Here is a 25,818-nt window from a genome sequence, read left to right on the forward strand (position 1 = left end):
AACCTAGTTTGCTTCTTCACAGCATATATTCTTTGGCTTTTTCTAGCATTTCAGAGGATTTCTGTTGTCTTGCTTTGCTATTCTGAAGGTATTTGTCTCTGTTACGGAATTTAATTGATCTGGTGGGGTCAGAGGAATTATCTGCCTGTATGTTTTTGCTGCGTGTCAAACAATACCTTGTTATCATTATGAATTCTTGCATAAAATGCATAATAAAGCACTGGTATGGCTAAGTGAAATAATGCATTACTTTCTGGATGCCTGCTGAGTAAGCACTTAGTTCATGAAGTCCAGTGTTGAAGGCCTGTGGTTCTGGATGCTTACGGTTTGTTCCAGGAAGAAAATATTGGTCTGTACTTACCAGTTCTGAGTGACTTCACTGTTGATGTCAGTGATGGAAAGACCTGCAGCTAAAAAAACTTGAACTCACCAATATAGTTATAATCAAGATAAATTTACTGGACGTGAGAGGTGGGAAGAAGAGGGTGTGCACCAATTGATTAAGTTAAGCTGTTGTCTGTCCATTCTTTCTGGCTCTGTTTCTAATAATTAACTGTTTATATCTGCTATTGGTCTTCTGTAGTGGTTATGGTGTCTGTGCTATGTTAACATTAATTTACTTGGTATGGGTTAAAATTTAATTTCAAAAAAAGTCATATCTAGAATTAAAAAGTAAACATTGATGAATATGATTTTTAATGAGTGGCAGCAGGAATCTTATAAATACACTGTAAAATTACACTGGAAGATACATTGAAATGGATCTAGTGAAGGTAGGCTTTTTTTAAATTAGAAATGTTTGTGAAGTCAGGATGGGCAGAATTATGTAGAACATCAGAGGTGATGCTGAGAATCAGGAGATCAGGAAGGATAACTAAGGATAACTTCTGAACAGAAAATCCAGTATTTTTAATCACCTTTATTTGAATTAAGAGCATGAAAGAATGTATCTTAAGGCTGTTAGTCTTTAAACAGGATGAATTTTAGATTCTGATCTGTGTCAGTGAAGTGTTTTACCTTGAAGTCTTGTGGGTAGCAATCCAATTTCCATGTGAGTAATAAAATATGGATACTTTGGAGTTTAGTCAGTGAACAAATCTGAGCAATTGTTCAGATTTAGAGTGGAAGAAAAACAAGCATTGGTTAAAAGCTGGTTAAAACCTTAAAGTCCCTGTTAATAAGAAGTCTCGATACTGGAATTTAGGAGAGAGAAGGAAAAATAAATTAGTCAGGAAAACCAGTCCCATGGTTGTTCATGGGCTTGGGTCATGTACATTGGCCTTGCTGACACTTTTTTAGTCTGATTAAAAATTTCCAGAACTGATGACATAAAAAAAAATTAGTTGTATGGAAAAAAAATGAAAGGGTTCCTTACTGTTGGCTGCAGTGTTATGTTTGGCTTTGAAGACACTGACTTGTTTTACAGTTTCAGTCAAAGATCAACGCAATCATTTGAGCCTTGACTTTCTCTTTTAGGAGTCTGACAGAGCTGGCGGCATTTCCTTCTGTCAGGCTTTTGTTGTTTAAGATAACTCTTTGACTCACTGACACTGTAATGAGGAGTAAACAAGCCCTATTTCTTTGTGACAATTTGTAGTATGTTTCTAGTGGATTCTGAATTTAACGATATTGGTTTAACAGTTGTTAAATCATGTAGCTGTAGTAAGCTTCTTTACTAGTGGTAATTGTGTTGAGGAAATGAGTATCACAGCCCCACATGGAGGGATTTATGTTCAGATGTGAAGGGATCAGCTTCTGCCCTCCACTTGTGCCTGTCTGCTTGCTTCAGAATACTGTCTCCTCAGTTGTCCAATCAACTACATGAATGAATGTTCCAATACCTGGGCTTTAAAAATATGTGTCTGTCTAAGAACAGGTACTTGGCAGGGTTTAGAGGATAGGATGTTGCTGAGAAGTAAAGGTTTAAATTTCATGTTCTTTCTGTGATTAGAGAACATAGGAGTGGTGTCCCTTAAAACCATGGTAAGAATCAACATCTATGGGTACTGATCCTATCTAGCAGGTATATAAACATCTGAAGCCTTTTGGATCTCTCGTGTTAAAAAGAAGACAAGACATCGTGTCTTGTAGAACCTTTAATTAAAAAAAAAAAAGTTAAAAAAAGGAAAAATACTGAATTCAAGATTCCTTTTTTTTTTAATTCTATATTCTAACTAAAGTGTTACCTTTGTTTACTTCTCAGTGGTTGGTGTCTATTCACTGTGCAATTTATTGTTCATTGATGACATTTTCGGCAGGCCTAGAAGTTATGATAATTAGGTAACAGGAGTTAAAGGAAAGTTACGTTGGCATAATTATTTGAGGAAATTTGCTTCTTGTGTTCCAAATTCCATATAGACTAAACTAAAGCATTATTTCAGTGATTTTTCAGTACTTCCACAAAGTCATTAATTAATGTTGAAACCTGTCATCAACAAGTGAAATTATGTATTCAGAATAGACAACAGGTTTACCTGCTTATTTACCTGAAAAATTATGAAGATTGGGTAGTTCTGGATATCCTTCACTGGGGTTTTGTTGTAAAGTTTTAGGTAAGAAAATAGTCTCTTTAAGGTAAGGAAAAGATAAACCTTTTCCTGTGCATCCCAAGGTTAATATATTGTAGTTGGTCTTAGGTAAATCAGCAATGCATGGTCCATGATTTGAGGTTCTGTGGACAATTTCATGCAGACCTAAGTTTTCCACTTCGTGAACAAAAAGAGCAGGAAGGGAAAAAATCTCAGATGGTTTGGAAACAGTGAATCAAGGAAGCACTTGCATGATGGAATGCTGGTGCCATTGCCAACAGTTTCTTTTTTTTTGGCTACTACCCCAGTTGATAGAGCACCCCTATCAGTCATGGGAGATCAGGTTCAATAAAAAAAGTCCTTTTTGTACCAGAGAATTATCTAGTAGCTATTACTCTGCTGGGTAATGACTGCTGCTGGAAATTTGGGGTATGACATGCTTATAGTCTCCTGTCTAATAACGTTTCCTGTTGTAGAAATTAGAAATTCACTGAGGCTACAAATGGAATTCAGAGAACCTACATGATGGGTGAAAATCATAACTGACGGAGAAAAGAGTAAATCTCAGTTTTTCCCTGACAATACACATTTTTATACAAAGTAAAGCACAGATAAGCGTGAGGGTGCAAATGGCTGCTCTCATGTAGAGGAAGAATTGGTTTCTCTGCTTCGTGTCAATCCTCAAACCACATGCACCTTAGTACGAGGAGGGTGCTACCTATTTTTAGTCATGTAATGACAAGTTTCTTTTTTTATTGCAAGGTACCTTTATAGATTGAATAACAGGTATCATGGTCGTTGCCAGACACCAATCAAATTGGAGGCTAACAAAAGCTGCAGCTCACGTATTTAATTTTCTATTCCACTGGTAATTGTGCTATAGGAAAGTGTCATATGTAGTTCATTAAACAGTTTCATTAATAATTTTAAACATAATAAAGGGAAAAAGTGCATCTGTATGTATGTGTTTAGTTGAATTAGCTTTAAAAAGCATTGGTACAAGTATATTAATCATCAATTACTATAGATAGTGAATGTTCTATATGGAAGATAATGAGGGTTCCATTATTTAGAAGTGGCACAATGACAGACTTTTTTATTTAGTTGGGAAAAGTGATTTTGTTGTGTTAGCTCATATTGGAGCCCGACGTACCTAATCTGTAATGTCTAAAGAAGAAAAAGTAACAACTGTTTCTTCCCCATTTAGAAATTAGGTACACGGTTGCTAATCTGAAGCATTTTACCCAATTTAAGTCTAACGTGTAGAGTCCTTTTCTTCTTTTATTATAAGGACTTGAACTCGGTATCTAATTCCATTAATGAATTACTAAAATAGGCTCAAACTTTTTCACGTAGCAGTTAGAAAAGATGTGAGTGCAGTACTGTTACGTCATGTAAAAATATTCATTTTCTTTAGTGAGAGCTTTGCTTCTTGTTAAAGGAATGTAAACAGTGAACATGCACAAAATGTATCAACTGAGTCTTTGCCTAAAATCAGAGTGGTTTTGAGTGTTCAAACTTAATTCAAAGATGTATTTTAATGCGGGCATAATGATATTATTAAGTCAGTAGTTAATGTTCTCATAATAACATTCTGTCATCTTTCAGGTACTTTATGTAGCATAGTATACTGCTATGTAACTTATTACCTGTAGGATTCCCATTAATGATCATTATCTTGAAAATCTTCTGAAATCCTCACAGTTGTATTTTCCAGTATCCTTTGTGTTTAGGTTGTCTTAATTAAGGAAAAAAACCCACAAATTAGTGATGACAAGGGACTTTGTTTTTCCTACTTATCACTGGTCTAGGTAACTTGTCTTCAGAGAACTAATGTCACAGATTTAAATACTGCCATTTAAGTTTCTGTTAGTTGAATCTTTCCTCCCCCTTTTACTGTTTTATAGTATGCTGGCAAAATTACAGCATTTTCAGCAATTAATCCATTTTTTTTCATACAAAACTGGTACAAATGAGAAGAGCCTTCTCATTCATCTGAGTAACTTACAGGACATAACAAAGTCAGATGTGCTTTTGTGTTTTGCAGACCAGGTGTTTCTATCCTTTTATATTGAAAGGTGAGGCCCTGGTTTTTACTTCACTAATAACGTATTATACTATAAATCCAATAATCTCTTTGGGGATTTGAGTTTAAAAAGTGCTGCTGGTCTCGCTCTAGTCAATAAACTGACTTCTTAGCAGTGCTTGCTAAAAGAGGTGGCTATTTTATTGATGAGTATGGAAAAAGTGTATAGTCCAGTGCTTTGTTCCATTCCTCTAATTTATGACACCAGTAATAATAGATGATGAATGAGATATCCAAAACATTAATAAATTATCTTAAGAGGTGTACTAAGTCAAAGAGGAGACTAAGAAATAATCTCATATAATGCCTCCAAGAAAAGTAAGCTAATTCCAGAGTCATTTATTCAGCAATATGCAAAAACCCAGAGAAATCTGTTGAAATTGAACTGCTATAGTTAGTATGATGTTAATATAACTCAGCGTTCCAAATGTGCTATTCTAGACATTCGGATTGCCAGCTTCAGGTGGCAAGATGTAAAACGTACAGACTAAAATAATTCTTAAATATTTAAGTCAAAACGTTGAGTTTAAGCATGTTTAAAATAAAACCCAGCAATTTTGTCCTACGTTGATGATGCTTACATCCTCTTCCCTAAATTCATCTATCCACTAACAGGATTGAAATTTGCAGCAGTTTTCTGCTGTGGTTTGCATTCACTAACTTGATGATTCTGTGTTGAATATTCACTCATTCTAAGAGAAACTGTGCAGCCTTTTGGGTTTTTTAGCTGTGAAGTTTCCATGTTTCGTCCATTTGGATGCAACAAGCAATAGTTGTCCTGGTGCACTTTCTATCTCTGAAGGAGTCTTCATGTCAGAAGAGGCATTTGGCTGCTTATGCAGTATTCATGTGCCACCTTGCTATAGACAGGGAGCATCAAAGTAGCAGGCCACTTTTATGCAAGTGAACTATTGCCATTCTTATTAATCTGTTTCTTAATGTTAATAAGTACAGTGAAATTTAGTCAGAATTATAAAATGGTGTGAGATTCAGGGAGTGCAAATGTTACTTATGTTGGTAGAAATAAAACATCCTGAAGGTGATGTAAGGTTTTCCATTTCACAAACTGTTGCTTTGAGGTTCTGTGAATATGCTTTTTATCACATTTAGATCACGTACGTGTATGCTTAGATAAATTTGGCATCAAAATGAGCAATATGTCTTTTGTCCTCCCCCTGTTCTCCATTTTTTGGTATTTTCGTTCCATGCCTTGCACCTTTGTTGGGATTTGTATGGCTGTATGGAACTCATTCAGCTGATAAATAATGTATTTTTTCTTTGTCAAGGTTATACAATGCGTTACAAAATAGTTAAATATTTTTGGTATTGAGTTAACTAAACATCTTAAAGGCTATACTTTCTACATCAAGGACAATGGAAAACCCTTATTCTTGGTGATTTCTAATCAAATTGGATCACCTTGGGATACAGACAGTTAAAATTAGCTACCTAATTTTATTAAACTTATTCATTTCCGTGTTTCTTTCTTATGTGTAAAACGGTGCAAAAGAACATCTTGCTGTGCAACAGGGCCAGTACAGTAAATGGCTTTCTGTATTTCATGGGCCTCAATTTCGTTTTTGTGTCTAAGACTATGCAGTGACTATTGGATGCTAAGCCACTTCTATTGAGCTTCTGGATATTTTTTACCTAGTTCCCCCCCCATGATCCCCCTAAGAGTCTCAGTAATCTACACTGGCTGTAGTGGTCTGGATGGTGGCATGCTGTCACTGCAGTCATAACGTTTGTCTTGCAGCTGGACGTTTTCTAGCTATGCTACTTTCTCATTTCCCAGAATGCATTTTATTGGTCTTCTTTCTACTCCTAGCATTAATTTAATCTTTAACTATGGAATTTATTGTAGTTACAGTTCTTTACATAAAGATTGTCATCAGAAGGTGTCATCAGTTGCTTTCTACTTTGTGTTTCCTCGTGGTTTTTAATAAATATGCTAAGTATTGTTAGTCATATGCTACTTTTAACCATTGATCTTTATGATGAGCAATTAACATACTTTTTTAAAATAGCGAGCTGTAAACAGTGCTTGCTTTTTTTTGTTTGTTTGTTTCCAACTTTATCAAGTTCATGCATCTTGTGAAAATGTTGATATTAATTCTGACTTAAATGAATGTGCTGTATTTATGAGTCAAAGTAGGCTCAGTCGGCCCATACTTATGCAGTTGTTAAATTTTACTTGGTTTTCTCCATAGCTGATGTGGTTGGGTCTGTAATTTTTAACACTGCCAAATTTAAGAGAAGTGGAGGGTATCAAGCATTTTTAGAAACTAGGAATTATATTTAAGTTTATAAGATCTTTAGGCATAAAGTATATGTATGTAGATTGTCTTCTCAGAGTATTTGTGTTTTATTTCCTGCTATTCTGGCCATTTATATTGGAGTTTTACATAATCTTAAGGTCTGCCTTGGCTCCAAAAGTATAAACCTTTTAGTCAGACTTCAAGGTGGTTAACTGCTAGTGCTGCATTTTTCAAAAGAAACCAGGTGTTGGTATCTGTGCTGTTAAAACTGTAGACCCCCAGACTTCCTCATTTATGGTCAGGATGAAATGAAGATCTGTTGAAGACCAAGAAGGTATTTCCCAATCAGGGAAAACTGAAGAGAATTTATTTGCATTATCAGTATTTCCCATGACACCAGACCTTAGTTTAAGGAAAATAACTACTAGGAAAGCAATAGAATCCTGCCATATATTGGATATGTTTCCCATTATGTTCAGTGTGAAATCAAGACCTTTTAAAAAATCACTAAAGTCCATTAAGCAGTGTTTTAGAGGTTAAGGTTCTTGTTCATGGTTGTGGTAACATGGTGTTAAGTTTCTTCTGTCCATGATACATCACAGGAACTTGAGTCAGCATTGTATATCTGGGACAAGTACTCTAATGTCTCCGTGCTGATTTTTGTTCTGGGGAATATATCTCAGAAACTCATAGTGGATAAATCTCACTTGAAATTAATTGGAGCAGACAGCCAAAAAGAGAATAGTAGCAGAACTTGGAGTGTCCGATGCTAACCTGGATAAAAGATGAATAGACTCGGCACCTCATTCAGTTCTTTACAGAAAGTAGAAAGATTCTGCGTTTTGCAGAAATTAAAATAAACGGAGAAAGGGATTCAGCAGCTCTTGCTTTATCAGAATTGGAGCATAAGCCTTTAGTCCAACAACAATTAAGGCCTAAATTGGGAGAGCCCTTCCATGGAATGACATGATCTGTTCGTTTTGACAGTAAAAGGCAATATCCACTCCCTTATATATGGATATTGTTAAAGAGCAACCACCATTAATTGCGTAAGATGATAATTGCACACTGTATAAACTAACAAATAGTCAGTCCTTCGTGCACAAATCTGAGCAATTTGTAATTTTGTATTTGATGCTTCAGTAAATAGGGAATCTGAAATAAAAACTTAATTGCAAAGAATATGTGAAAAAAACCCTTAACCGATACAGTAATACATTTTGTGATAGAGGAATGCTTTGGCCTTAAGCATATTATTTGAGAAATAAGGATCTTAAATGTAGGGTTGTACTTTGTCATGTATATGACATTTGAGGGCTTATTAGAATCAAGAATTGTGGGACTAATGCTCTTTGTAAAAGAGAAAAAAACTTCAAGTAGCAAAATGTGAATATGAAATAACTGTAAATTACTTTTTTGCCCATTCCATTTAAGCATTAATTATGTTTCACCATTTCTAATTAATAGACAATATATTATTTAAATAGGGTAGCAATTGTGTTTTTTAAATGCAATAGAAGAGTGTCTTTAACTGGAAAATCAGATTTTGCTACAAAAATAAAGATCTCCTAGTTTGGAGTACTTTGAGGTTAACATACTGTGAAGTCATCAGTGAATACTGCAAATCAATACAATGAAGGGTTAATTGTGAAAACTGATACAAGTTTTATTTTCTTATAAATCAAGAAGCTGGTAAAATGTACGCTTACTGTTGATCATTAGAATACAAAACTATCTGTTAAAAACAATTAACATGCATATCTGATGACTGATTGTATAAATATGAAAGTCAAATAATTGTAATCGTTAACCATGGCTTCAGGTCATATGAGTTGTCAGCTCAAAAAAACTAGAGGAGAAAGATGTTGATTTGCATATATTTAATGTGGCATGCTGTACATGTGGGAATTTGAGATAAACCTTTGCTAGTAATCTGCCTGTTTTTATCTAAAAATCAACTAGGAAACGTGGGTCGTAACAGTCAAATGAGCTGTGTGGTGTGTTGTTAGCAGTTAATTCAGTAGTTTGAGACTTTACATTTTACTATATATTCTAATACTTCTAAATCAATTTTTTACTGAGACAGTTGGAAGAAGCTGGTTAAAAAGTTATTCAAGAAATACTCAAAGTTCTTTCTTACAGGAACATACTCAAAATTAGCCTATAACTGACTGTAAGACTAGGATACTTTTGCAGTTGTTAGACTTATACAGTATGTATAAGAAGCAATCTTTGCTTTTGTGTGATAAAAATATATCAGAGAGATATTAAAAAAATTGAGTACTGTATGGAGTCACAAAAAAATCTTTCTACATGAAGTGGACCAAACAGATAACTTTTAATTTAATTAAAATCAGTTGTAATAAATAGAGTGAGGGAAGTGTGGCAGAGGAATGAGGCTTCTGACCTGGAAAGGATTTACACATTTTTAAAGTTCCTGAATATAATAATCCATTGCAGTATTATTTTTTTTCATTGATAATGCAAAACATTCTGTGTAACTCATAACGATTCAAGGAATCCTTGAAATGTAAGTCAGAATATAGTGGTCTGCACCTTACATTACCTGTAATTTTTTTAAATATTGTCTGTCCAGCCTTTCTCCTTTCCTGTGTGTTTACTCCTGAACAATAAAAAAAAAAATATTTCCTGTCCTAAATTTTGAAATTATATGGTAACCTCTTTCTAAAATTTACCTGATTCCGATGTTCATGAGTTCCCAAAGGGAAGAAGCAGCAGCATGCAGTTTCTTTTCATCTGATTTGTACTTGCAAACTAAGAAACTTCCTGTTGATATCAGTACCCAAAGGTGGAGAGTAGAAGATCCTGTTGCTCAGTGCTTTTTACTGTGAACTTTATCTATAATTTTGCCATTGTAAGTATTTGAAATTTGTTCTTGGGTATGTGGTGCAATCCAGTTCCTTGCCTTATCACCCAAATTAACTTGAGTACCAGCAAGGTGGCCTCCATCATTGTAGCACTCAGCTTCTCAGCCTGGGCAGAGTACAGAACACGCACAATTACTAGATATCTCTTATTCCTGCTCCATGAAGTACACCTGAATGACACAGCCTTTTGCTTCAGTCTTCCATTGACCAATCTTCTATATGATCTGTTGAGTAAAGGAACCTGTACTGCGTTGGGGGGAAAAGGACCAGCTGGCAGAACAGAGGAATGGAATCAAATTCTGTTTCCGTCCTTTACTCTTGTGTAGGATAGAATTTGCATTTGATGGCAAGAGAAAGGTGGCTGTATCCCAGGTGACTGGCTGTTTTGTGTCCTTTCTTTAAATGATGTACATGTCTATTGGAGCAGGGAATTAATGACTCTTTAGTTGGGTGGAGAGGACAGTTCTGTAACCCTAGATTAGAAGCCCAAATTAAACATGAAAGTAATTAAAAACTAAGTAAACTTTAAAAGAAAGAAAAAATGTGTTTTTACAATCACCGATGTCTTAACTACAATTTTAGCTCTACTGTAACTCATTGGTGAAAAATCACTTTGCTACCAGAGGCTCCCAAGCTGTAGATGAATGAAGATGATCTATGACTAAGTGGTACTTCCTAGAGAAGGGTCTAATTCTAGAACCTCAGGATCATTCCTGAGCCTCCCAGTAATCCTCAAAATGTCTGAGGGTATATGTTGTTTTTGCAAGGATCCATTACATTAGAAAAGAAGGATTTGGGAAGTGTAGGATTTGTTTTGGGGGTGGATGGGATTCACAGATGCGGTGTGGGAATGTATTGTCATTCTCAAACAGAAATCTGGGCACTAAAAGAGAATACCTTAGCAAAAAGCCAGTCTGTCTCACTTCTCCCACTTCAGAAACATATTGTGAGAAAGAAGTGCTTCAGATTCCTTACAATATAGAAGTTTTTTGTACTCTTGTGTTTTGGGGCTTGCAGTGTTATTAGCTCAGAGGGGAGGTATGCTTTTTCATGATGACTATATTTAGCCAGGAGGAATAGTCCTTTTTAAAGCAAATTGAAATGAGTGTATGAGAGCGTGAAATTATCAGCAGCGCTGGTGCACATTTACATTGCTTCTACATACTCTTTTGAATGACCACACAACAGAACAAGTACTTCATTTCCACTGTGTTGATTTTTCTTGACAAAACATGGCAGTCTATCCAAAGGAGGGTGTTTAGCCAAGATAAATATAAAATTTATGATTAAGCAAAGTGTTTCCTTATTATAATCCCTAAAGAGAATTTGAGACTTGTTAAATATAATGTGCCAAGGTAGTTTTAAGAGTAAATTATCCTTTATGCTTTTAAATGCTGAAATACAGCAGCACCATCAACCATTTGAGATCTTACCAGCTGAAACAAAACTGCATACTAATTTCCTTTGAACCAAGTAGCAAAAAACCATACATATATGCAATGTATAACCTCAGGTTTGATGTATTCATTCAGTTTTACAGTCCTGTATGGAGATCAAGGAGCCATGTCAGTAGCATGATTCATAAAACCATGTCTCACTCTTTCCTGCGATGTGTGTTACAGAAGAAAGCAAATAAACCTTTTTGACAGAATGGATAAAAATTGATGACATGATTACACTTCTGGCACATTTCTTTAACTGCTATATTTACAGAATACCACTTTGAAGAAAACTATGGTGACTGTCAATATTATTCATAAAATAAATGGAGAATGAAAATTGATTTGGAAGATGAGTGGATTTTGACCTCTGTGGTACCAGTCTTGGCTTTGGAGTGCAGTGTTATAATTAAATTGTGAATGTTCTTAAATAGTGGATATTAAGTGATCTCACTGTATTCTTTCAAGGGCTATGAACTTCCAAAATCAAGGATAACATTAGATGTCAGCCAAGTATTTTGTCCTTCTCGTGGTTTGTCTTTACATCTGAATTAGTGCCAGTTTGCACAGATTGTGTGTCAGCTTAAATACAAAAAACAGGCCTCAGTCTGCTTGAACTCGTTCCACCAAAGACTTCTAAAAACTTTTGGTAGTCTGCAAACTGTAATGGCTGTTTCACATTAAGTTGCTTTGTAGAATTATAAAACAGCTTTTCTTGTGCTTTCAAATAAAATTTTGTCATCTGCTAATGAATGAGATACCATCTGTAATAATTAAGGTTATTCTACTTGTTTTCCCCCTGCAGCAAAACTTCTGAAGGTTTACAGAAGACAGTAAGAGAACCACCAAGAAGGCTATTGCAGTATTGTAAGTACTGCACCTAGGACAAAAAAAAAAAACCAACACCCGTGAATTAAGAATGTTGTAAAGAGATTTTCATTTTTTTGGGGGAAAAAATGAACTACATAAAGGGATTTACATGTAAAATACAGAGCAGGATGTATTGTAGCAATCATGTTAATAATTTACAAGGGAAAAACTGCACTCTTGTAAAATCTAAAATTGTATCCTTGTGCAGTGTAATCAGGAATTCACCAATAGCAGTGAAAAATACTTCTCTATCCACCAAAGATTGATCTAGTTTATATACATTTGTTTATTTAAAACTATCAGAATTTAGAAAATCATTGTAGTTTCATAGGTTTGTCATTTGTTTTAGTGACTTATTGTTTAGGTTATTTTGCAGAATTATTTATTTGCTGATTTATTTATGTATTTCATTATTTATTTATTTGATTATTTAGTAAATTATTTATCTGATGAATTATTAATACATCTTCATGACATGCTTTAAATTATTTATAACTTAATTTTGAGTTTATTGCTTTTCGACGCTGCATTGTTACTGACTAGTTTTGATTTTTTTTTCCTTGGTTCTTGAAAATTAAAGTACTAGCTCTAAGGCAAAAGTATATTCTTTGCAGAATCCATAGATGGTTTTCAATGAAGTAATTTACCATGTAGATACTAATTTTGCTTAGCTTTATATTGCTTAATATCACTTTTCTACTTATTTAGCTTTTGCTTCTATAATTTCATAGATGTGTCAAGATCAAATGAATGACCTTTAAGAAGCAAAGATAACTGTTTACTTTAAAACATGTAGAAATAGAGTAGTTCTGTTTTCCTCTTATGTAAGTACTCTTTAAGTATTCTTAAAGTTAACTTGAGATATTTTTCTGCTAATAAAATGGATGTTTTTAAAATGAGACTCTTGATATTTGAACTAATACATTTAACTTCTAATAAGAAAATAGTATCTTCACATTAATAACTCATGTGGAGAGTTCCTTTTTAGCAGCAAGGTTTTAAATATATGGGGAGGAATGGTGATATCTTCAGGCACATGCAGAAGATGATGTGTGTTGAGGCTGGAAGGTGGGTGGTAGGGTGGGTTTTTTCACCACAGTTTTTTGTGTGCATAGGAATTTATAATCTCTGAAAATGTAACATGTCTGTGTTGCATGTAAACTACTCTCAGGTTCTGTGTTCACAAAGAATCATTCCTACTGCAAAACATATTGTTGTGAAGGCTGGTTTTGCGTTGCTTTCTTTTGCCAATTAAAAAGGTCTGAAATCTCATCTTTTACTCCAGAGAGGCTTGGGTGAATGTATAAAAGCAAGGTAAGGGGCCAATTTTAGGCTTTACCTATGAGCACCAGCTCTGTGGAGTTTAAAACAGGTGCCTGCGATCAGAATTTGACTCGGTGTCAATACTGACCGGTGGGTTTTTCAGGACCAGTGAGCCTCTTGGCTGAAGTTGCCCATTTGACCTCAGTTCCCAGCGAGGGAACTTGCTGGGCGGTCGGAAGGCACCTTGCAGGAGAGCAGTGTGACTGACAGCCCTGTCTCAGAGCTGAAATGAGGAGGGCAAAGCAGCAGTTCCGCTGCAAAAGTGCCGTGTGCATAACGTGGCCTTTATTCTATGTTTAGCGCTTGAAATGAATTGCTATATACTTTAAAGTTTTAACACAGCATGGAAAGGCTGCATTGTACATTTCGAGTTTCAGTGCTGTTGAAATACAGTAGAAATGGCCTCTGTAGACAGGTTTCACTATAGAACTTAAATTATGCATGTGTGTATCCAAATTCCTTATTTTGAAATATTGAATGTATGAATATTTAATTTGTATCTTGCTTTAGTATCTTCATATGCTTGCCTTAAAGGAAGCTGTTTCCTTTGATTTATATACATGGATAAAAATGTGTGTACAGTATGTATCAATGGTTTTTTCTCTCCACTGTGTTAGATGAACAGCTCTGGATAATGATAGCTTCTGATTTTTATTCTGCAGCTTGCTACCATAGTATAAAACGTAAATTTCTCATATTTGTTCTATTAATCTTACTTGAATTTCAAATTCATTTGCTTTCCAGAAATATTTTCTTAATTACATACGTTAAGAAAAGTATGTTGCAGATCTTAACGATGCAGTATTTTTGGTCTGTGCACAGTAACAAAGCTCTGAATATTATTATTTGGGGCAGAGTTCCAATCTGAAATTTGCATTTCTCCTTATTTGAATGTTTTCACTGAAGCTGAGAACTCCAAGGGAGTTCTTCAACATATACTAGTTTATGCGACATGCTCTATGAAATTTAGTACAGTCACTCTTATTTCCTTGTGTAAATGAGGTCTTATTGTTGAGTAAGACCTATTATAAGCAGTTACAAAGGTAAGTGCTGTCAATGCATTCTGCCACCAGTTTCTTGGAGTATGAAACACTTCCTGAAAGACGTGCTACTACTGTTATAGGGTAATATAACACAGCTTATGTGTTGGCACTGAAAGTAGCTACTTCATAATGATGACAAGTGAAAGTACAGCCAAAGGTCACATTAAACAAGAGATTTCTTTCACACCTCATCCATTTTCTGGATGTGGAATGAAAATAGCTTTGTTCCCTATACTTCAGTATTTTTAAAAAGAAGTTATCTTGAAATAATTTTTTATGCCTTGTGTATTGCTTTCTCCACGTTTTACGAGGTGGACTGTGGAATTCTAGCATGCTAACCTTGGTGCTACAAAAGTGTTTGAAATGAGCTTAAATTCTGGGTGCAATTAGACAACATAAGTAGTATTTAAACTCACTACAATTTTTGTTTTGTAATTCGCTTAAAGGCATGGCTTTAAATTCTAGAAAAGGACTATTAATGTGCAAAGTGGTATTTATATTGATGTTGCACGACTAACTATGGTTTTATTTTTTTTATCCCTTAAGATAATATGGATTTTTTTCTTAAAATTGCAGTCTGTTGTTCAAAAATATAAAAGAAGTGAACCTATCTGTGTTGACAGACTGTTTCTTAGCTGTGTTTTAAAGAGATCCTGCCAGTAATGTGAGAGGATAATCCACCCTGTATGCTCTATCAGTTCCCCATTTTACACTGAAACGGCCAACCAGGATGCTAAAATAAGGTGTCATTTTAAAAACTTGAATAGTCAAGTATTAGATAATGAAAATGAAGCTGACTTGTTTCACAGGGAGTGCTGGTTGGGAAGCCTAAATCTGGTGTATTATTGGTAGGTGTATTTCTGTTCTAATCTAACTCCATAGAAATCGCAGAAGCCATATTAAGCTCTTCTTCAATTTATTCCATACAGATAAAAGAATTTTCATCTCATGAGTCATATATTTCCTGTTGTATCTTTAATACAGCCATTTTTAGTATTTTTCTTGCCTCTTTCCTCTATTGGTATGCTTAGAGAGTCTGTGTGTAGGAGCTTGTTATTTCACCCGTGAGGCAAGGAGGAGTTCAAATCAATAGCAGTGTGTTGTTGACACTAAATGATGTTTCTTCTTGCCACAATAAGACTTGATTTTGTCATCCTCATGACGCTAACTTGCTTCACAGAATAGGGGTCAGCACTCTCTCAAATCAAACTTTGCAAGTATTAAAAAGTCCTTTGAAGGAATTACTAGAGAAATACTCCAGTATTTGGAACCAAACACGTGCATTGGCTTTGTAATCCAAGCTGTTTCACTTTGTAGGGAAGCTGCTTTGCAATGCATTTTGGAAGTCTGTGTTAAAGAATGTAGGATTGATCAGAGCTGACGGTGATGAAAGCATGATGTTTTGAAAAGAAGTGATTCAAACATTATTTAAAATATAAGTTGACGTAAAATATGGATTGTAGTAAGACCTTAGCTAAAAAAAACCCAACAAAACAAAAAACCTCAAGGCAGTAGAGGTAGAAAAATCTTTGCAGCAGTGTCTAGAGAAGATGTGTGCAAGTGGAAGAAGGTACAGCCAGCAAGATGTTACCATGCTAGGTCTGGGAATGTGTTCTATAGCATGGTCAAAAAGGAGCAAGCAGTTGTTCATAACATGAACTAAGGATCCCATATGGAGACAGGAGCTGTAGAAAAATGGGAATTGGAGAGGAAGTAGTGTCACCATGGGAAGTGAGAGTGTGATGACAGAAACACACAGGCATAATATTAGTATCAACAGTGGGTTATTAAGAAGCACAGGGTCTTTTGTTTTGGACATCTGAAAGCAACAGCAGAGGTAAATCATCCTAATATATTATAAAAATACCCGCCTCCATACAATGCATTTGTACATCTATATACATAACTTTCATTGTATGAAAGATGTTACAATTTTATCTGAAAGAACGTTAGAAGATATTACAGCTGCATGGTTAAACATTCACATAGTAAGTTGTGAATTTTAACTTGAATATTGAACTGCAGCAGCCTGTTCTATGAAAGCCTTTTAACAGTAAGTAGCTTTATTACTAGCTACACACACACACATAGCTTTTCTATTTGCACTATTTTCATTGTTTTGTATTTTTATGCAAAGCGTGCTCTCAGATGTTTATAGTGTAAACTGCAATCTAATATTTTTGGGGTTCACAATATCTCCCCTTCTCATTTCTTCCATATGATTTTCATAAAGTCATCTGATATAAACTATCCACATATCACGATGACCTTTCCTGGAGAGGAAATGCCTCCTATTTTGAAGGCAGTGAAAAAAGTCCTTGTGGGAATTACAGTAACCAGTTGTATTTCAGTAATGGTAGTGAATATTATATAAACTTCAATATTTGCTGGATTTTTTGAATGTGTGTTAACTGCAGGAAAATGAGTAGCACCTAAAAGATGACCAGCAGCTTCAGACATGTAGCTCATTGAGTTTCTCTACCTCAAATCCAGAAAGATTTTGATAATTCTCCTGTTCATTTAAATGTGTTTTGATGAGTTAGGTCAAGTCCATATCAGGAGCACTCTGCCAGTTTATTTATACTAGCAATACACATTACCTCAGATGCAACTTACTAGCAAGGTGGTAGTCAGAATAGCTTAGTCTTGTTCATGCATACTTCACTCTGTCTCCAATGCTGAGAGAACATAACCATCGATTTTGTTAGTGTAACATACCCTTATTTTTATGAAGTTAGCACACTTGTGGAATACTACCAGCATACTCTATCCTGCCATGCGGTCTTATCAGAATTGTTAAGATGCCTACCAGAAAGAGCCTTAAACAAAGAGCCTCTAACATCTTGTCAGCAATACAGTGAAGATGCAAGAAGTTCAGTGAAGAAGGCTGTGCCTAGTGTGGTGACTTGTCTCTACTGAAACATGTTTTTCCTTTCAGCTGAAATTCTGATCTGTAAACATTTGAGTGTAACTTACGACAAGCTGATAGTGGCACTGAAGTTGATGAATATATTCTCTTACAACATTATATTTAGTAAACACTAATTTTAGACTATTTTCTTTATCCCAGGCTTTTGCATTTGACATATGGTTATAGCTGGATTTAATGTTCCTTACTCTGTTGTGAGGATCAACAAACATTAAAAACATCCCTTATATTGGTTGCAAAAACAGCAAAAGATATAAAATGCAATGAGCTTTGTTATTCTCCTTTTTCTGGTTGTTGTTTATATTGCTTCTTGTGAGTGTGTGTGTGTGTGTAACTGCCATATTTCAGTTGACCAGAATTTTCAAAGACCTTAGGCATCTGGAATTGTCCCATTTTATCATATTTATGTCAGTTCTAGCATTTCATAGAAAAGTTGGGAGGTTTTAGATTCATACTGCAAAACAACTTTTGTACTATAAGTTTTAACATGAAATCAATAAGATCTGTGGATTCAGGTAAGCAAGAATTAAGTCCTTTTGGAATTATGGTATCTATTGGTACAGACATAGTTGGTGCATATGAGTAATCTAGCAACCTGATGTATAAGCTCTTTGAAATTTCTTCTGATTTGCAGCCAACAAATTAAATTGTTGCAATTATTTGACTAGATAGATTTACTTTTTTCTGTTTCTATACAGAACTGGTTTTCTTTCTGTACTATGCAACTCCTTGCCATGGTATGTCTTCTTTATCTCTATTAAATAACTATTAAAGTTATCGCTTCTTTAATTGGTTCAAAAAATAATGTTCTTAACATTTTCATTTGCAATTTATCAAGAGTTCTATTTGGCTTGCTATGCCTACTTGTTCTTAATAAATACACACGCTACCTGGGAGTGAATGTAAAAATAACTTGGGAGTAATAAGTATATTTGGTAACAACCTGAAAAAAATGTCTTTTTTTCTCTTTAATCACCTAAAATCTACAGTATTACTCTTGAGACTGTTTCTTAGAGAGAGATGTTATTGTATGCATGTGCATGCAGTACGTTCTGAGAACAATTAGTAAAACTACAGGCACATCTGAAGGCGTATTCTGCATTTTCAGTGAAACATATTTTGAATAAGTAGCTGATCAATTGAGTAGAGTTGTCCATTGATTCTAAAGATATTTTTTTCTGTGCTCAGACAAATCAAGATGGTAATCATTTAGAATTTCTTGCCTTCATGAAAAGGAGTGATGAATAATATAATTGGAAGGAATGCATGAGTCATGAAACAGGGAGCTGGGCAATCATGGAAAAATTCACTTTAAAAACTTCTGCTTACCAGGATCTGTACTGTGAGTTCAGTTCTCTGTAACAAAATCCACAAATTACAATGGCAGAGGTTTGAATAAAAACCTTGGGTGGATGAACAACTCTTTAAGTCAATTTGAAAACTGTTTGGTGGGTTATAAAAAGTTCTTTAACTCTCTGCTAAAATGATTGTGGATATAATGATCAGAAGACACTCTGTCTTCTGACCCCCGTATGAATGTGAGAGCAAAGTATCTTAAGATATGCTATAGTTAATATGGAGCGAATGTAGACCCTACGGTCCTGAAAGTATCTGCATTACTATAAACCAGCTTTTAAGAGCTGTTAAAATATTGATAACTTGGTAGAGCACTTCAGAAACTCTTATTTCTGTTTCAGATGTAGATATGTGTAGCAAGTCAACATTTGTACTGTTTTTCTTGGGTGTACAACTACATGTAAAAGAGAATAAAACCAAGTATTGTTACTAAATAAATGGCTTAATTTGTCATAGCTCCACCCACAAAAAAAAAATCCTTACCTATTTTGCAGCTTTTTTCCCATACTAAAATCATCAAGCATGTATTAAAAAATTGCTAGGTAGAATCAAGTACCACTTCTGTGTCCCAGGCAAGACTCACGTAACCAGCAGTTGTTCTCCCTGCAGTGACCTGGGCTGGGCAGCCTAGCACCTGCCTGTTTTCTTTTCAGTGACCCAAGCCAGATTTCTTGAAAACCTATTGCTGATGTTTTCCCTGCAGTCACTCGTGATAATTTCTTTTACATGCTACAACTGTTTTTGAAAGATCTCTTCTTTTTTTCTTTTCTGACTTCCTCTTGCAGTACATTCAAATGGGTGATTTTTAAAATCACTGGGTAGTGTTGACCATAGGACTGGTCTGGGTGTCTTCTTTTAAGGCATATTATCAGCACTATAGAAAAAGGGCAACTGAGATTTACTTTCCAAAGGAAAGTTCAATCTCACCCGTAATTCTTATGGACAAAGAATCCTAATCTTGAACTGAGTTAACCACGTTCACTTTATCTTGTGAGAATCAAGGTGAAGCTGTTGGTGGTGGCTTGGGACAGGGCAGAGTTCAGAAACGTTCAGAAACAATAAGGGAGATATTTTGCTTTGTGAACTAACACTAGGAAAAAATTATGTGGCAAAATGCTCTAAATGAGTACAAGAGGCTGTTAATGATGTAAACCTATTAATTACAGGATTAAGCTGACCTTGGGAAAGTAATATTGCTAAGTAGCGAAACAGTAAAGTATGAGTTTGCCATTTGGGGAGAGATACACCTCAGCTTTCATAATCATTGCCAATGGAAATTTTGGAAAATCTTTTAGAAAAACTGATTTTTTTAAAAGTAAAAAGGAAAGTCTTTTGGTTTTTTGGTTGGTTGGTTTTTGTTTGTTTGGGGGTTTTTTTGTTTGTTAGTTTTTTGTTTTCTTCTCTTAAGACATTTAAATACTGAAGTGAGCCAGAGGTTCTTGGTTCTTTGCATGTTTTATAGAGACTATATTGTAGCAGAGATTGTGCACCTTGCTGTCAGTTTGCAGTCTTATTTGGCAACTCCAAAGCAGTTTATGTGGGCAAGTGATTAAAAAAAATAAATACTCGCAAGTGATTAAAAAAAATAAATACTCTGGCTACTACTGAGTGATTAGAATTTGCCTTAGCTGGAAATATAGATGATATGCATAATATGAACATTTTATCCCCTCTAGATCAACATGAACTGCTTTTTCAGTCACCTTTGTTGTGGGACAGCTAGTCTAGTTTTTGTTGGAATAAATGGTGCTCTGCAATATAAATGGAAGCATAGTAAGGGTGATGGATTGGGAGAATCGCTTCAGAAACTGGAGAAGGTGGCCTTGCTAAGACCCTTTCCCTAGTCACATGTTCTTACCAGTTTAATGCCGACTGTTGCGTGTGTATCCATGCATTATTTTGCTATGTTAGTTGTAATCTTTATTAATTTTCTGATCTGACTACATTAGTGCTAGTTCAAGGAAGGACTGATAAAAAGACAGTTAAAAGGGATAGGAGGCAGTCATGAGCCAGTGCCTAGGCATGGTGTTAAAAACTACTGCTACCAGGAGCATAAAATGCACAGGGTAATAATTGCTTACTGTTTCTGAAGTTTATCTTGCTGTATTTTGCAACAGTAGGAGTGCAAATTATAACATGTTTGATTACTTCTAACTCTGATTTACTCATTTCTACTTTTGTTGATCTTCTCCAGAAAGTACATCATCATTTAAAAAACTCATAGGTACCAAAAAAAATTAATGCAGACACCCCCCCCTTCCCTCATATTGTCTGAAAAAAGACATTTGGCTCAGTATGATAGAGCTTTTCTTAAGTAAATTCCCTGCGATACATTGTTTCTTCAGTGTTCCAAGTTGTTTAAGGTAAAAATTTGTGTAATTTGCAAGGCTTAGTTGGCGTCCTGAGTATAGAAATTAAAATGTTGATGTTGTAATTTTACTCATATATACCTCCATTAGTTTACCTGCCTTGTAAGGCTTTGCTTCTCAACATTTACCAAAACTTTTTCCTACAAAAGATTTCTTTGCAGTTCTTGTGCTCTTCTGGCACAAACATGAGTGCATGTGCAAATTCTCTTATGTTCAAAACTCATGCTCTAGTTAAATTCAAGTTAAGTGTCAATGTGTGTGTGTATGTTTTGACTTAAAAAAATATTTTTATATAGTTATTTCATTAAGATCATGCTATCAAGTACCATGTTTTGTTCACATGATGCTTTGATTCTTAAAAAAACCCAGAAAACAGAAAAATGCATGTGACTAAATGTTTGAAGAAATATGGTTAGTACAGTGATTTGGGAAGACCTACATTTACAAGCTATTTAAAGTCCTATTGCTGATTCTATATAATTAACACTAGTGATGTATAAATATTTGCTTAATACAAATTACTTGAGCAAAAATGTTTATGTTTTCCCATAAATCAAATTACAAAACCACAGAATAGTTGAGGTCAGAAGGCACCTTTGGAGATGATCTAGTCCAACCCGTCAGTTCAAAGCAGGGTCAGCTAGAACTGAGGACATTGTCTGGGTGGGTTTTGAATATCTGCAAAGGTGGAAACTGCATAACTCCTGGACAACCTGTTCCAGTCTTTGATTATCCTCATGGTAAATTTTTTTTTTCTTATTTTTAAATGGGATTTCTTGTATTTGTATCCGTTAATTTTTGTTTTCTGACTACTACTGAGAAGAGTCAGCCTCCATCTTCTGTACTCCCTCCCATCAGAAATGTGTAGAAATAGATTAAATCCCCTGAGCCTTCTCTTCTCAAGGCTAAACAATCTCAGCTTTCTCAGCATCTGCTTGTATTTCTTATAGTTCAAACCCTTAATCATTTTCATGCCTTCTGTTGGACGTACTCTAATAGATTCGTGTCTCTCATACTGTGGAGCCCAGAACTGCATACAGTACCCCACAAGTGTATCACCAGGGCTGTCTAAAGGGGAATAATTACCTCCCTCGACTTTCTGGTAATTGTCTTCCTAATGGTCTTGGCCTTTATTGCTGTGAGGACACAGTGCTGGCTCACGGCCAACTCGGTGTCCACTAGGATGCCTGGGTCCTTTTCTGCAAAGCTGCTTTCCAGGTGCTTGGCCCCCAGCCTGTAGTGTGGCACATAAGGTAATTCTTTTTGGCGATAGATGTGAGGCTGACCAGTGTGTACTTCCATGGATCCTCCCTCTTGCTCTCCTTCAAGAGAGGAATGGCGTTTGGTTTGCTCAAGTCCCTAGGACCCTGCCCTTTCCAAGATTACTGTGAGTGGCCTAGCAATGAGAGTAGCCAGCTCCCTCAGCACTTGTGAGTCCATCCCATGTGAGGCCCGTGGACTTGTGTGCATCCAGTTTGTTTAAATATTCCCAAACTTGATCCTGCTCCACCTGGATCAGTCTGCTGTGCCCTGGACTTTCACACTGGTTTCATGAACCTGGGATTGCTCGAGGCTCATCCGGCCAGTAAAGGCTGAAGCAAAGAAAGTATTGAGGATCTTGGCCTTACACTTCAGCAGTAGACTCACACATTCCCTCATCTTCCTTTTGCTGCTGATATACCTGATGCTTTCCAGATCCCTTGCCACATTCAACTGGGCTTTGGCTTCCTAACCCCATCCCTGCATATCTGGACGATGTCTCTGTATTCCTTTTGGGTTGCCTGTACCTGCTTCCATCTCCTGTACACTCCTTTTTGTGTTTGAGTTCTGCCAGCTGCTCCTTGTTCATCCATTGAGGTCATCTACCACGTTTGCTTGTTTTCATGCTTTTTGGGATGAACCATTCTTAAGCTTGAAGGAGGACATCCTTGACAATTGGTCAGCTTTCCTGGACCCTTCTCTCCACAACAGTCTGCCATGGGGTTCTTCCGAGCAGATCCCTGGACAGTTCAGAGTCTCCTCTACTGAAGTCTTGGGTTATGATCCTGCTTTTTGCTTTTTTCCCTCCTCTCAGGATGCTGAATTCCACCATCTTATGGTCACTGCAGCTAATGTTGCCTCTAGCTTTTATATCCCTGATCAGTTATTCCTTGTTTGTAAGTATGAGGTCCAGCGGAAAGCCTCCCTCTCAACAGCTTCTTGGTAATTTGTGTCATGAAGTTGTTGTCAATGCACTCCAAAAACCCTCTGGATTTCTTATTTTATGCTGTGTTGTTTCTCAAACAGGTACTAGCATGGTTAGAGTACACCGTGAGGACCAAGATCTGCTAATGTGAGGGGAGTCATAGGGAGTGTTACCCAAGGGATTGTTTTACTTGTAGATTAAGTTGTTAAAAGTAGAGAAATAGTTCCTTTTCAAAAGGGAGAAGGGGTAGAATATGTAAATAGGTTAGAAAAAACCTCAGCACTTTCTTGTCTGATATTAGGAATTGGTCATTGGCCTGATTGGGTAGAAGGGTTTTGGGTTAGAGATCTTGTCTCCAGATACTCTATATGAAGCAAGAGATTAGTGAATATTTTGCTAAAAAGCTTAGAAAATTGCAACTGAAGTATTATTTATTTCCTTGTGTATTATTAACAGTGCTTCTGTGAAAACATGATCATCCTCACTGTTTCTTTTTGACAACCGTTTCCACAAAAATTTCTACTAACAGATGATTAAAGATATGGAAGGAAGACCGGAGGAGGGAGGAGTCATATGGAAGAATTGCCAAAAGTCCCATGATGCAAGGTTTCATTTTTGTTACTGACTATTTTCTAATATGCAGTCTTTTTTCAATTGTTTACCTTCAGTTATATATTACACATATATTGTTGTTGGAACTACAACTGATGTTTAGTGATTTCTCTTTTATTTATTTTCTTTTTGGAAATTTTTAGAGTAAGATGGAACATGCCGGAGACCTTGCGTTTGATGATATTTGAGCTTCGGAAGTTGCAATGTTCTAGCTTTCTGACATTGTTCTCAAGTAGATAGTGTGCTCGTAATCTTAATAATTTAAAAACAGCAAAGACAGCTGAAGTGCATTCCATTCATTCAGTACAAGAGGCGTTACTTGTTCCATATGGTTGTGTCTACCAACCTGTTAGCTAAAACGTGATTAGAAGTTGAGTTGCTTTCTCTCATGCTCCTTTGTTATGCTGATTACATACCCATAAGACTGGGAATTTCTTTACATACAGTATGATTTTTCACTGCACACTTATTATGCCTTTTATTTGTTCTATGAAATAGCAAAATGAAGTGGTTTGCATAGCACTTCTTTGTGCAGAATACTGAAAAGACCATAGCATATGCTGGTGTTGGTCAAAATGGCTGTTTTATTTCAGGGATGGGCTATACATCCCCCAGGATGTGGGCAACATGAATGAGGCCTGTTTCTACTACTACTTAATAAACCTCCTTTACTCCCTTAGATAATGTCACTTCCTATCTTATCTCAATTTATTTCTGTTTCAGTCTTTGAGGATGATCCTTATGTGTAGAAGAAAAGAAGACTTTACAGGAGCATAGACCTGAATGTCTGCATTCATCTCTGAGTTGTGATAATGAAAATTTTTCTTCAGAATCAGACTTTTACATGTTTCTGGTTTGACTGGACTGGCTAGCTGAGTGACTTGCATGTTAAAACTAAAACTCAAACAATCAAAAGTCTCCTTCAAGAGGAGGTGGAAAATGGGTTATTTTTACTTCCCCCCCCCCCCCCCAAGTATTTCTGAGTTGGTGTGGTTGACTTACTAATGAAACATCTGGGAGTGAGCTGCTTGGTTTTGGTTTTGTTTGGGTTTTTTTTTCTTTTCCCCGCAGTCTTCAGGTGGTTTGAAGCCTTTATGACAATTAATTCAGATGACTCAGAGGTCAATTCAACATCTAGTGACAGTCCAGACTTTGGTTTGCAACCCTGAATCAGATCAAGAAATGGTCTGATTCTTAATAGCTTGCATGGATTTTTACAGACATTGTTTTATAGTTGGTATTTTTGCTTAAAATTATTTGCAAGCACTGGTTTTGGAAGGAAAACAACTCGTATGAGCATTTTCCTAAACAGAAGTGTCTTATTTGTTGTAGTCCGTTGAAAATTTCTTGTTTAAGCTTCCTATTCAGAAATGTACCTAGCAGGATTCGTAACTTTGTTTTACCTTCCATACCTTGTAGTTACCTCTGGTTGCTATTTTTTGTGGATGGTGGTCAGAGAAGGGTCTTCGGTAGCTCAGGTTAAAGTGCAGGAGGCTGAACCTATGCTTCCTCCCAAAATGGTAATGGTGGGTGCGTTGTTGATTTGTATACCACAGAGAGCCTTGCTGTGAGAGTCAGAAGATACCAAGTTTGGTTCCTAACTCACTGCCACATGTGCTCTACAGCCCTCTTCTGCCTCACTTTCTTTTGGTAAAGTGGAGATGACAGTTTTACTGAATGGAAAATGGAGATAAAACTTGAGTGTTCCTTTCTTCTTCCTCATCTCAAGGTTTTGTCAGAATGTACAAATAGCTGTGATGGAAAAAATGTGAGAAAAGGGAAGTAGATTGATGGAGGTGAAAAATCATGCTATGAGTGACTAAGAGTGAGAAAATCTGTGAACCTGTGCCCCAGGTGAGGATGTTTTGTCAAAACTGACATTTGCTAACATGATTCTTCTTTTGGGGTAAATACAATTATAAATTTACCCAG

The 25,818-nt window shown here is 35.9% G+C and overlaps 1 protein-coding gene across 3 annotated transcripts in view; it reads left to right on the forward strand.

Annotated features, from left to right (window-relative positions):
- Nucleotides 1-25,818, forward strand: part of TBC1D5 (TBC1 domain family member 5) — a 326,021-nt gene that overhangs the window by 17,059 nt on the left and 283,144 nt on the right. For 2 of the 3 annotated variants that reach the window (XM_055709546.1, XM_055709547.1), the window contains exon 2: nucleotides 12,005-12,066. The exons of the other annotated variant lie outside the window; for it this stretch is intronic. The gene's annotated coding sequence lies outside the window, so the exon portion shown is untranslated. The remainder of the gene's footprint in view (nucleotides 1-12,004; nucleotides 12,067-25,818) is intronic. 3 annotated transcript variants of the gene reach the window in all.

The sequence above is a fragment of the Falco cherrug genome, chromosome 4 (genome assembly GCF_023634085.1).
Source record: "Falco cherrug isolate bFalChe1 chromosome 4, bFalChe1.pri, whole genome shotgun sequence".
In the NCBI taxonomy this organism is placed as follows: Eukaryota; Metazoa; Chordata; class Aves; order Falconiformes; family Falconidae; genus Falco; species Falco cherrug.